The sequence below is a fragment of the Microcebus murinus genome, chromosome 16 (genome assembly GCF_040939455.1).
Source record: "Microcebus murinus isolate Inina chromosome 16, M.murinus_Inina_mat1.0, whole genome shotgun sequence".
Taxonomy (NCBI): Eukaryota; Metazoa; Chordata; class Mammalia; order Primates; family Cheirogaleidae; genus Microcebus; species Microcebus murinus.
Window position 1 is genome coordinate 69,777,321 of NC_134119.1, and position 12,685 is coordinate 69,790,005.

A 12,685-nucleotide genomic window follows, 5' to 3' on the forward strand; every position below is an offset into this window, starting at 1 on the left:
TGAGGTGACGTCTACCCTGCATCCTGCATCAAGCCCTCAGCCCTTGGCAAGGCTTGGCTACTGGGAGACACCTCCGTGACACCACCAGAATCTCGTGCCTGCCTTTCTTGAGGGTGGTGAGCGAAGGAGCTCTCTGTCAACCTTCCCGGTTCACGCTACAGTGGCAGGTCTGCGGAGACCTCTTCCCATCTGGGGCGGGCGTGGGCAGATCGAGTCCTCCCGGAAGGCTGTCTGCACTCCTGCAGGACTAGGACGAGGCTGAGCAGAGCAGAGCACATCACCTCTCTCTGCCCCCTTCCCTTTCTTCCTCGGTTCCTTCCTGAGGCTAACCAGTGGGGCGGTGATTTTGCTGCTTTATTTTTCCCAAGCACCTCCCATCTGGACTAGCGCAGCACCTTCCTAAAGGTCTCCCCCAGGCCTCCCCAGCGACCACCCACAGCCCGGGCAGAGCTGCCTTCCTCGGAGCCCGGACGGCGCCAACCCAAGGCCAGCAGGGCGGCAGCGCCCAGGGCAGAGACAGGTCGCGGCCCAGCCACCACGCCCCACTTTCTCCACAAGGGAAGGGGAAAGGGGGGCTTCCAGAATAACTAAAACCGTATACTGCCGGCTTGCAGCCCACTGGGGCAGCAGGGCCCGGCGGCCAGGGCGTCACAGGTCGCCGCAAAGGGCTGAAGATCCTCAGATCGTATGTGAAGGCTTCCAATTCTTAAAAGCTTGTAACTGAAAATTGTTTTAAAAAACAAACAAAATAGTCTTCAGGCCAAAAAGAAAAACCCCCACATACTATGGCCCCTGGGCGATAACGCTGTGTCCATTTGGTTCACTGATCATAACGAATGCGCCACTGGGAGCAGGAAGCTGACGTGGGGGATGGGCGCACAGGAACTCTCTGAAACACTCTGTCTCAAAAATAAATAAGTAAAATTTAAAAATAAAACCTTTATATGAAACACACACACACACACACCACCCCACTGCCCACAGGCCGTCTCACATTCCGTTGCCTCTCGCCTGGGCCAACGGGGTGTGCTGGCTGCTGGTGTTTTCTGGATGGGTGTGGACCCTCCCCAGGCCCTTCACAGGGCAGCTTCCTCTTGCCTCACTGCCCTCTCTGTGTAGACCTGCTTGGTGCAATGCACCCACCTGCCAAGGCCCAGCATCAGCAGCACCTCCCCCGGGAAGCCTTCCTGGATTGCGCCCTTCCCTAGGCTGCAAGGCTACCTCCTATCAGACAGTAACAGATCACAGTCGTCAGGCGCAGATCATGCCCAAGACCCTGGGTGCCATAAGCACGACAGCGCCAATCCTGACCCCACAACCACTCGGTGAGAGGCACTGAGAAGTGGCACCGCGCAAGAGGACAAGCTCTGGGACAGGCCCTAGGACAGGCCAGGCTCAGAACTCGGCCCCACCACTGACCAGCCGTGTGGCCTGAGCAAGGCGCTGCGCTTGCCTGCCCAGCCTCATCCTCACAGGGTTGTGGTCCAAATTAAAAGAGATTCAGGCTAAGTGCTGTCTAGTAAACACTGACTGCCACTGTTGTCCCTGCTGCAGAGTGGGAGCCCAGGTGTAGACAAGCGAGCGCCTCGGGGCACTCAGACGCGGTCTGCCAGATGCCAAAGGCAGCTTCCTTCCCCGCTAACTCTTGGGACACTGGCATGTGCTCCCTTTTAATGTCCACCACTGTGGACGAGTCCCATGTCCCTGGGAGTCCCCTGGCTTACTCACCTCCACAGCACCTCCACTGACTGTGCTCAGGAGGGCAGACGCTCCCCCAGCACCGCCCAGCACGCGCAGCACAGGAACCCGCGGCTCTAACCCGCCTGGTCCTGGCTTCCGGGTCGGGACTACCTCTGATGCGCCTCTGGATCCAGCATCGCCACTGGAAGGCCCAGGACCCCAGGGGCTTTGGAAGATGAGGGCCGGGTGGGCGCCACATTTGGCACAGGACAGTAGCTCATGCTCTGTGAGCCCAAAGGGCGAGGGCACTAGGGCAAGGCAGAGGCAGAACTGCCCGCCACGGAGGGCGCGGCTGCTTTCTCCGTGGCTGGGAGGCACCAGCTCTGTGCTCCTAGAACTGGGCCGCTGGCATCAGCCGCGTGTCTGCCCGGACCCCCACCTGCACTCTCCCAGACACTGCACCAGCAAAGCCTCCTTGGTGGCCAGCATGACCTCAGCACCCAACACCCACACTCCCTCTACTTCTGCTGTGCTGGAGGTCCCCAGGAACAAGGGCCAGGTCTCAGGGTCCCCTGAACCCACCAGTGGCCCTGCGTGTGGGAGTCCCCATGACAGTGTGCCCCATCAGGCAAGGAACCCAGTCCCTAACCCAACAACTGGCACCTAAGAGGACTTCAGAACACTCTTTGTCTCCCCAGACCCTAACTTTTGCCAAAAGAAATAGTCGTCAGAGAATGGCACCATGGTCAGGGCACCACACACATCTGGAACTACACGCAGACCCGGGCTCTGATGCTGCCGTGGGGCCTGGGGCTCACAAGTGCCAGCTGGGACCTCTGTTCCATCCCTTAAAACGGGGTAACCACATCTGTCTCATCCATCTAAAATGTGGGTGACCAGCCCCATCCCGGGGCCTTGAGAACAGTGAGTACCAGGCACAAGGCCAAGTGCTCAGCAACTGAACGTGGTGCGTCCCTCCCCACCACGGGGCCCTGGGGGCCTGCACAGGCCTCAGGAAGCCTTCCTTCCCCAGAAGACGAGTGAATGGCAAGTGGAGAGGCCTGAGAGATGCACCTGAGCATTGGTGCCCTGAGAGCTGTGAGCGCCTAGCAGCCACCTTCAAAGAAAGCCCCCCAGGGCAACCAAGTAGTTACAGAGGCCTTGGGCTGTGACCCCTGCCCTTCCCTGCCCAGACCCCATTTCACCCTCCCTGAAGTCCTAGGGTCCTCTTGGCCAATTCCTCCTGTCTATCCCCGAAGACATGATGCTCCCCAGCACATCCTCCCTGACCACACACTCCTTTCTCTGGGTTCCAAGAGCTCCCGGGGCCACTCTGGCACACCTCCCATCCCTCTGTCTGGTGCCTACAGGTGAGCACGTGCCCCCACGGTCTGAGCTGCTCTAGGGCAGGAACTGCATGACTCATGCTGCATTGCCCAGCATCAGCCACCACTGGCCTCGCAAGTGGGGCCTTGGGATCCTCCTTCTCCACTTCGGCTGGGCCAGACGCCTCTTCTGGGCCCTCACAGCATGGCGCTGTGCCAAAACCCTGTGTCCACATGCCCAGCACCGGGCCTGGCATGAGCAGCAGCCTCAATAGACTCGGTTTACTCAGGGAATTGTGACCATGCTCTCCATTTTAGGAAACTGAAGAGGAAATTAACCCTGGGAAAGGGGAAGTGATATGTCCAAGGCCACAGAACTGGAAGAGACAGCACCAAGTCTGATACCCAGGAATGCCTGACCTTTCTACACACTTTACATCCACACTCGAAGTCTGCTCTGGCTGTAAAGTGAAGGCATTAAGAGCTTTCCCACTGAGGTCAATACTATCATTATCACCCCCATTCTTCCAGGCAGAAACTGAGAGGCTGAAGTTACCCATCTAAGGCAGTGAAGGTAATAAGTGGTGGAGCTGGGATTTGAACCGAGGTCCACCTGACGCCGGAGCTCCTGGGAAATATAGCTCAGCATCTATGCACATTCTGGCCCTTCATCAGAGGCCAGGCACGGTGATAAACCCTTCAGCCAAAGCGGGAGAGAGATCGATAAGACACGAGATAACCCAAGTAGGAATCTGATCTGAATGTTCTCTGGGGCTAAGGCAGAAGGGCAAGAGGGGACTGCACAGAGGCAGGCAGGTGAATGTCAGTCAGCTGCATTTAGCCAAAGAGGCTTACAGCCTCACAGAGAAGCTAAGCCAGGATCAACGGCAACTGTGCTTCCCAGAGCTGGGGCCAGACCTGATCCCCAACTGGATCCTCAGCATTGCCCAATATGGGGCCCAGCACCAGGAAACTGCACAGAAAAAACAAACCAGTGGCTCCCTCCCTAAAATCCTGACCATCCCCCACTCCGGGCAGGGTCAAGGTGCCTTTCCTGGGATCCCACAGCTCCCTGGACCGTCAGGGCTTTGGTCACCCCAAGAAGCAACTCCAGGTCTCAGTCTCTGCCTTCCACACAGACCCCATGCCCCTGGTTCAGCTCCCATCCCTGATGCTTGGCACAGGGCCTGGCACTGAAAAAGCCTCTGTCTACACTCGATCCTGCCTCCTGTGTCTGTAGGTCATTTTTCTGCTGACTGAAGGTCCTGAGGCACTCATCTCCATGAACCGGGGTACCCCAGGACTTGGGGGAGCGTATTTGAGGGGCAGGGTTCAGCATCTGATCCACTCGCTCAAAGCAAGCACCAGGGAGGCCTCACGAATGGCCACAGGCTCCAGCCACTGCCTTCGCCCTGCCCCATACGTAGGCCATGCGGTGACTGACCTTGGCCCAGTCACTTCCCCTCCAGGGGACGTGTTTCCTGCTGCCCGCCGGCGCGACAGCGAATGAATGGGCCTCCTGCCGGCTGGAATCCCTTTAATTACCTGCCCGATCAAAGGCCACCCGCAGCCCGCCCGGGGCAGCAACGGGACCCGGCCACCTTAGAAAGGGGAAGGAAGGGATTGGAGTGGGGAGGCCTGGGGGCCGAGATTGTCCCCCGCCCGGCGGCCGCATCCGGCCAGACCAGCCCGGCCCGCGTGGCCCCTTCCCCCATCCGAGCCTCAACTTCCCCCAGGAGTCGCCACCACTTCCGGCCACTACAGGCGGCGGAATGGGGGACTACCAGGAGACGGACAGAGCTGGCCCGCCCCAGGGAGGCCGCAGCAGCCGCCCCCACCGAGGCCCGGGCCCCAGCCCCCCGCAGCGCGCACGCGCCGCCCCACAACGCGCCCCAACCCCGGAGCCGCGCACGCGCACCCCTCTCTCCCGGGGCCGCGCGCTGCCCGCGGCCCCCACCCAGCGCGCTCCCCGCCGCCACCCGCCCCACGTCCGGAGGCGCGCACGCGCACTCCCCCACCCGCGTCACCTCGGCCGCGCGCCCACTCACGCCCCCCCCAACAGCGCGCACGCGCACTTGCCCGCCCAGGCGCGCTCGCCCTCCCACCCCCAGTCTCCAGACCGCTTACCGAAGCGCGCGCCCCCCTCGGCCCCGGGCGCACGCCCCCCGCCCGCGCCCCCGCCCCTCACCTCCTCGGTCCCGGGGCCGCTGCGCCGCACTCCTCCTCCTCTCTCCTGCCTCGCGGATAGTGGCAGCGGCGGCAGCGGCGACTCAGACCCTGGGGTCAGGGGGACGGACGCCCAGGCCGGAAGTGACCTTCCCGGCCGCTTCCGCCCGCGCCGCTCCCCCCTCCCCCTTCCCCCTCCTCCTGGGCCACCACCCTGTCCTCGCCGCTCTAGGCAGGCGAGCCCAGCGACCCCTGGCCGCCGCCCCCCAGCTCTATGGTGCCGGGCGGGCGCCCGAGGGAGACACTTCCGGACGCCTCTAGGACATGGGTCCTCCGTCCATGCTCTATGGCGCCTGGCGCTGAGGGGCTTCGGCCCCGCCCCCTTCCCGGACCGGAGGCGCGGGCCTGGCCCGTTAGGCGGAGACTTCCGGGTGTCTAGGGCGGCGCCCACCGGCCGGGCTCCCCGCGCCTGCGCGGCTGCCTCCCTGCGCCAGCCTCGGGGAGGAGGAAAGTGGCGGAGAGAGACGCTCATGCTACTCCAGGTCCTCCTGTCGTCTCTATCGTCGTAACCCCTTCCCTCCCGCAGCTCCTCCGGGTGGCCGGTCCGGTCGCCTAGAGGGCTCGGTTCTCTGCGACCGCGGTGCCTCAGTTACCCAGCCGAGAGTGCCACGCTTCAGGCGCCGCCCGGGGTCAAAGTCCGTCCCTACCGCTCCTCTCGTGGCCTCAGTTTCCTGCTTCCTAAAGGAACAGAAACACAATGTGCGCCTCCAAGTACTTCACATCCATTAGGTCCTGGTGATAACTAGGGCCTTGCGATGGGTTCTGTTCCTTTGCAGATGAAGGTGGGGAGTCATTTACTGAAAGGCACATTCCGGGAGTGGCAGAGCCTGGGCTCGAACACGTGGAGTCTGGCTCTAAATTCATGCATTTAACCGTGAATGTACACACTGCCTCCTAGGCCAGAGTATTAGTCACAGCAGCTGGAAATTCACTATTTCCCCAGTGCTAGGGCACTTAGTAACACTCGCTGGATGTTACCTGTTATTGTTAATGTTCTTGCAAAAAACACATTTTAAAACAATTGTCAGTACCAAAGTGTTAGGCTGGTCCTCGGGCCCACCCCCATCCTGCATTTGCTCTGGCCTAATCTCACCTAAGTGGCAGTTGATTTATCATTATTATTTATAATCATTTTATTATCGGTAGTTAGAAAGATGGGGAGCAACAATTCACTTGCAGAATAACAACTTTCTCAGCCTCAATTCCTCATCTTTGAAATGGGAAAAAATAAAATAATGGGTGAGGAAATGTATGTGAAAGCTGTTTAGTTCAATACCTGGCTGATAGTAAACTCCAAATAAAAATGGTAGCAGCTTTTATTACTTATTAGCAGTATTGCTTCTACTTCTGTGGCTACTGTATACCCTGAAGTCTAAGTCGGCATCGATCATAAGATGTGCATTGCTGATTTTAGAACTTCTGGAGCAGAAGAAACAGTACTGTATTAAATGTACATGGCAATAGTAAGATATGTCTGTGTTCTACCCTCAGAAATACCACAAAGGTAAATTTTTAAATATATCTTAGAACAGAGAGGATGTGCTCTAAAAATAGCAATAAAATTATAATTTTTTATGTGAGCTCTATGTCATGAGCATAGGGTATGAGCTCTAGGCCAGGGAAGCTATGTGTCAGGAAACTCATGTGTTTGTGCTCTTCTGAATCAGATCAATCAGTAGGTGTCCTGCAATGGCCTGGTTGTGGGAGAACAGCCTCCTCCCCCTCCATCCTGTTCTCCCTCCCTGCCAGCCAAATTGACAACCTAATGACAAGATCTAGGTCAGCTCACCAGATGGAAGCCACACGTTGAGGATGAAAGAGTAAGAAGATAGAAGGAGCCAGACGGACATTTGCTGGATGGCTTTGTGAAAGAGGCTCCGTGGCAGCTGAGATTTTATGTGAGAGAAACACCTTTCTATCTCTTTTCAACCATTGGTAATTCTGAGTCTCTCTTAAGACAACCAAACCAATACAGGGATAGCTCCCAAACATGGCATGGGGTGCAGCAGAGGTGACTAATTCACCACTAAAACCTGTTACTGCCTTCCACAGTATCAGTTCTGGAATGCTGCTTCCCACCCAGGGATTACACTCTCCACTTCTCTTAGCACCTAGGTGTGGCCTTGTGATTGGTTCTCACCAATGAGATGGGAGTGGAAGTAACACAGCCCTTTCCAAAGAGCCCAAAGACATATATGCCTGCTCCACACTTTCTCCCCTCTTGCTGGCTGGTTATAGACAATGACAAGGTTCTAGAGAAAAGGCAGAGCCCAGAGAAACCTGGGTTTCTGTGTGACCACCTTGTGGATACACATTCTGTCATCCAACACCCATCCAAGATTGTTACATGATCCAGAAACAAACATCTAATTTATACACCCAGTGCTCATAGCAGCACTATTCACCACAGTCGAGAGGGGGAAGCAACCCCATCAGTATCCATCAACAGCTGAGTGGATAAACAAAATGTGTTCTACACATTCAATGGAATATCATTCAGCCCTAAAGAGAAAGAAAATTCTGACACATGCTACAACATGGATGAACCTCGAGAACATCATGCTAAGTGAGATAAGTCCACTTATATGAGGTGCTTAGAACAGTCAAATTCACAGATACACAAAGTAAAATGGTGGTTTCCAGAGGCTAGAGGAGAGAGGGATGGGGAGTTAGTGTTTAGTGAATACAAAGTTTTGGTTTTGCAAGATGAAAGTAGTTCTGGAAATACATGGGGGTGATGGATGCACAACAAAGTGAATGTGATTAACACTTAAAAGTGAACTGTAGGCCTGGCGCGGGGGCTCAGGCCTGTACTCCTAGCACTCTGGGAGGCCGAGGCAGGCAGATTGCTCGAGGTCAGAAGTTTGAAACCAGCCTGAGCAAGAGCGAGACCCCGTCTCTACTATAAATAGAAATTAATTGGCCAACTAATATATATAGAAAAAATTAGCCGAGCATGGTGGCGCATGCCAGTAGTCCCAGCTACTCAGGAGGCTGAGGCAGGAGGATTGCTTGAGCCCAGGAGTCTGAGGTTGCTGTGAGGTAGGCTGACGCTAAGGCACTCACTCTAGCCTGGGCAACAAAGCGAGACTCTGTCTCAAAAAATAAATAAATAGATAAATAAAAGTGAACTGTACACTTAAAAATGGTTAAGAAAGGGGCACAGTGGCTCATGTCTGTAATCCTAGCACTTTGGGAGGCCACAGAGAGGCCAGGAGTTTGAGACTAGCCTAAGCAACATATCAAGACACCGTTTCTACAAAAAAAATTGAATAATTAGCCAGGCTTGGTAGTACACTCCTGTAGTCCCAGCTACTCGGGAGGCTGAGGCAGGAGGATCGCTTGAGTCCAGGAGTTGGAGGTTGCAGTGAGCTATGGTGACACCGAAACACTCCAGCCCAGATAACAGAGGAAGACCCTGACTCCAAACAAAGAAAAAAAAAGGGTGGTCAATATAGCAACTTTTATGCTATGTGTATTTATTATTATTTTTATTTTATTTATTTTTTAAGAGAGAGAGTCTCCCTATGTTTCCCGGCTGGAGGGCAGTGGCTAGTCACAGGTGAGATCCCTGATGAGCGCTGGGAACCTGTTCCATCTCTGACCTGGGCCGGTTCACCCTCCTTAGGCCTCCTGGTGGTCCCTGCCCCAGGGAGGGCACCACATTGATGCCCAACTTAGCGCAGACACCCCATCAGCATAACACACTGCAGCCCAGAACTCCTGGGCTCAAGCGATCCTCCTGCCTCAGCCTGCCCAGTAGCTGGGACTACAGGCATGCGCCACCACACAAGGCTGTTAGGTGTATTTTGTCACAATTAAAAATGTTTTTTTTTCGCCGGGCGCGGTGGCTCACGCCTGTAATCCTAGCTCTCTGGGAGGCCGTGGCGGGCGGATTGCTCGAGGTCAGGAGTTTGAAACCAGCCTGAGCAAGAGCGAGACCCCGTCTCTACTATAAATAGAAAGAAATTAATTGGCCAACTAATATATATATATAAAAAATTAGCCGGGCATGGTGGCGCATGCCTGTAGTCCCAGCTACTTGGGAGGCTGAGGCAGAAGGATTGCTTGAGCCCAGGAGATTGAGGTTGCTGTGAGCTAGGCTGATGCCATGGCACTCACTCTAGCCTAGGCAACAAAGCGAGACTCTGTCTCAAAAAAAAAAAAAGTTTTTTTTTAAAAAAAGAAAGAAACTTGTAATGTGATGTGCCATTATAATGTATGGGTTATTTAGTTAGGGTGGCTTTACCCTACCCTAATACAGGGCTTTCAGATGCTGGGCAGTAAAAATCATGACGAAGCTCCCCTTGCGGGACTCATCAGCAGTCACATGGAATTTAAGGCCGTGAGACTGAGTGAGAGGGAGAAGGAATGAGAGGGAAGGGAGCTGAGTGTGGAGAGAAGAGCAGACCGCTACAGCTTGGTCACCCAGGCCACGCTGGCCGAACGGCGGCCGCCCTGGGGCTCTTCTCTCTGGAAGAACGGAGAGCCCGCCTCTCCCTGGCACACGTGCCGGACGTGAGAGGCTCAGGAGCTGGCGGCAGCTTGTTTCCCACCAAGCGGAGGAAGCCAGTCTGCAGCAGGAGAAAATGAAGCCGCACAGAGGTGAGAGGCGGAGAGAGAGACCATCCCGGCTGAGTTCAGGTGCCCCTAACCTTCCTGAAGCTTGGTTGTTCTGCTCTGCCTCCCCTCCAGTGAGTCTCTCCAGACTCCTTCCAGGAAGTTCCCCTTTTGGCCCTCAGCGAATTCCACTTGGGTTTCTGTCACTTGTAACCAGAAGAGCCTGAGTCTCTCACTGCGCTTTGCGCATGGCGAGTGCTGGGTGAGGGAAGTGAACAGGTGTCTCTGCGGTGATCTGGGGGCTGCAGTGCTGCCGTGCTCACAGAGGCCCCACTGCAGAGCCCTTTATAACCCCCACGCACATGATATCCTCCTGAGGATATCATTTTACAAGAGAGGCAGAAACAGCTGCACTTGGCAGATTGGAGATGGAAAAGGTTTGCAGCTGTTCCCATACAGTTGCTTAGAAGCCTCCGATATACAGAGAGACACACGTAATCACACGTTTCAAATCATTATCATTAGCATGATACTTAGCAACCATTTCTTGTGTTTCCATCATGTTCTGGACACAATGCTGAGTGCTTTGCTTTGCTGAACATGCTTAATTGTCATCTGTTCCCATGAGGGCACGTGGGCACCAGGCACACAGCACTGGCGTGACCCACGAGCCCATGAGAAAAGCAGAATCCCAGGCTCTACTCCAGACCTACTCACTCAAAATCTGTTTTATAACCTGATCCTCAAGGATTCTTACCCACGTGTTTGAGAAGTCTTGGTGCCAGGTAGACTCTAGAATGCCCAGTTAAATTTGAACTCCAGATCAATGATGAGTAATATATATAATTTTTTGAGACAGAGTCTCACTTTGTTGTCCAGGCTAGAGTGAGTGCTGTGGCGTCAGCCTAGCTCACAGCAACCTCAAACTCCTGGGCTTAAGCAATCCTCCTGCCTCAGCCTCCTGAGTAGCTGGGACTACAGGCATGTGCCACCATGCCTGGCTAATTTTTTCTATATATATTAGTTGGCCAATTAATTTCTTTCTATTTATAGTAGAGACGGGGGTCTCACTCTTGCTCAGGCTGGTTTCGAACTCCTGACCTTAAGGGATCCGCCCACCTTAGCCTCCCAGAGTGCTAGGATTATAGGCGTGAGCCACCGTGCCCAGACTGATGAGTAATATTTTAGTGTAAAAATTAGTATGTCCCAATACTTATCCAATAAAAAGAATTATCTGTTATTTTATTTGAAATACAATATAACTGAACATCCTATAACATTAGCTCAATCTGACAACCCTATATGGACGACCCTGTGGATGTCTCCTATAACATCCACTTTTCTTCACCTATTTCCCCAGATTTCCACACCTGCTTTGTGCACACCAAGTGCTAGGGGTTGGGGATATGAGAGGGAGGGGGACAATTCCCCTGCCTCAGGACCCGCTGCAATCCCATCCCATGATCCCATCTCTGGCTAGCAGGTGACCTGATTCATGCCAATGTGATAGAGAAGTGTTTTGAGTGGGATCCTATAAAATATACTCACCCTGTCTCTCTTTCTAGATCGTGGGATATGGGATGTGATGCTTGGGATGGGGGCAGTCATTTTGCCACTACAAACAGTAACAGCCTGAGGACCGAGCCCACACCACAGAGAGCAGCGAGGAAAGTATAAAAGAAGACAAGCCTTTGGTGACATTTTTGAGTGACTGAATCAGATCGACCCTGAAGCTGTCCCTATCTTGGGACTTCCTACTGGCCATAGCTGATAAATCTTACCTTGAGTTTGAGTAAGTTAGAACTGAGTTTTCCAGTACTTGCAGTACTTGCATCCCAATTAATATGATAGGAAAGAGTATTTTTGTCCCTGTTTCATGTAGGAGGAAACTGGTGATTAGAAAGGGGAGCTGACGTACCCAAAGCCACATGGCTGTCTTGTTAATTTTAAGTTTTGTCTGACACCAAAAGCCATTCTAGGCTGCTCACGGTGGCTCATGCCTATAATCCTAGCACTCTGGGAGGCCAAGGCGGGAGGATCACTCAAGGTCAGGAGTTTGAGACCAGCCTGAGCAAGAGCCTCAGGAAATGTCATTCAGTTTCACTGAATCTGATTGGGTAAGCTGAGCCAATCACAGTGGCCCGGTCAGATGTCCACTCCGGGAGCTGGGAGGGAACCACCTCCCCCCGAGCTACCTGGCAGGAGGGTGAGCTCCACTACTGGGGAGAGGGAGCTGTGCTGAGGGTGCGTGGGCTTCACAGGCAGTGCTCCGTGGCATGTTCACTCCTCTCCGAATTGTTAATAAGAATGATATAACTAAAATCTGCTCAGCTGGGACCCTTCGCTTAGGTATTCTCCTTTAATCTTCACTGATTTCATGAGGCACCTGCTAGAAATAGAAAAAAAAATTAGGTTGGTGCAAAAGTAATTGCGATTTCAGACTGAGAATTTTAAATCATCATAACTAGGCTCAGACACATCTTTATTAATCAAAATAGGAACCATTACAATAAACACATTTTTGCCAATGAGAAATATGTTTATTTCTGTAGCATAAAAATCCATGCTTCAGGATTCAGTGAACTCTTGGAAAGCATTTTCTGCATCCCCCTGGTTGTGGAAGTGTTTTCTTGCAAAAATTTGTCCAGATGCTTTAAGAAGTGGTAGTCAGGCCAGGCACGGTGGCTGACGCCTGTAATCCTAGCACTCTGGGAGGCTGAGGTGGGTGGATTGCTAGAGGTCAGGAGTTCAAAACCAGCCTGAGCAAGAGCGAGACCCTGTCTCTACTATAAATAGAAATTAATTGGCCAACTAATATATATAGAAAAAATTAGCTGGGCATGGTGGCGCATGCCTGTAGTCCCAGCCACCTGGGAGGCTGACGCAGGAGGATC

The 12,685-nt window shown here is 53.9% G+C and overlaps 1 protein-coding gene across 1 annotated transcript in view; it reads right to left on the bottom strand.

Annotated features, from left to right (window-relative positions):
* Positions 1 to 6,477, bottom strand: part of ZNF787 (zinc finger protein 787) — a 31,754-nt gene extending 25,277 nt beyond the window's left edge. Inside the window, exon 1 of the mRNA XM_012739965.3 lies at positions 5,194 to 6,477. The gene's annotated coding sequence lies outside the window, so the exon portion shown is untranslated. The remainder of the gene's footprint in view (positions 1 to 5,193) is intronic.
* Positions 6,478 to 12,685: the final 6,208 nt, after the last annotated feature.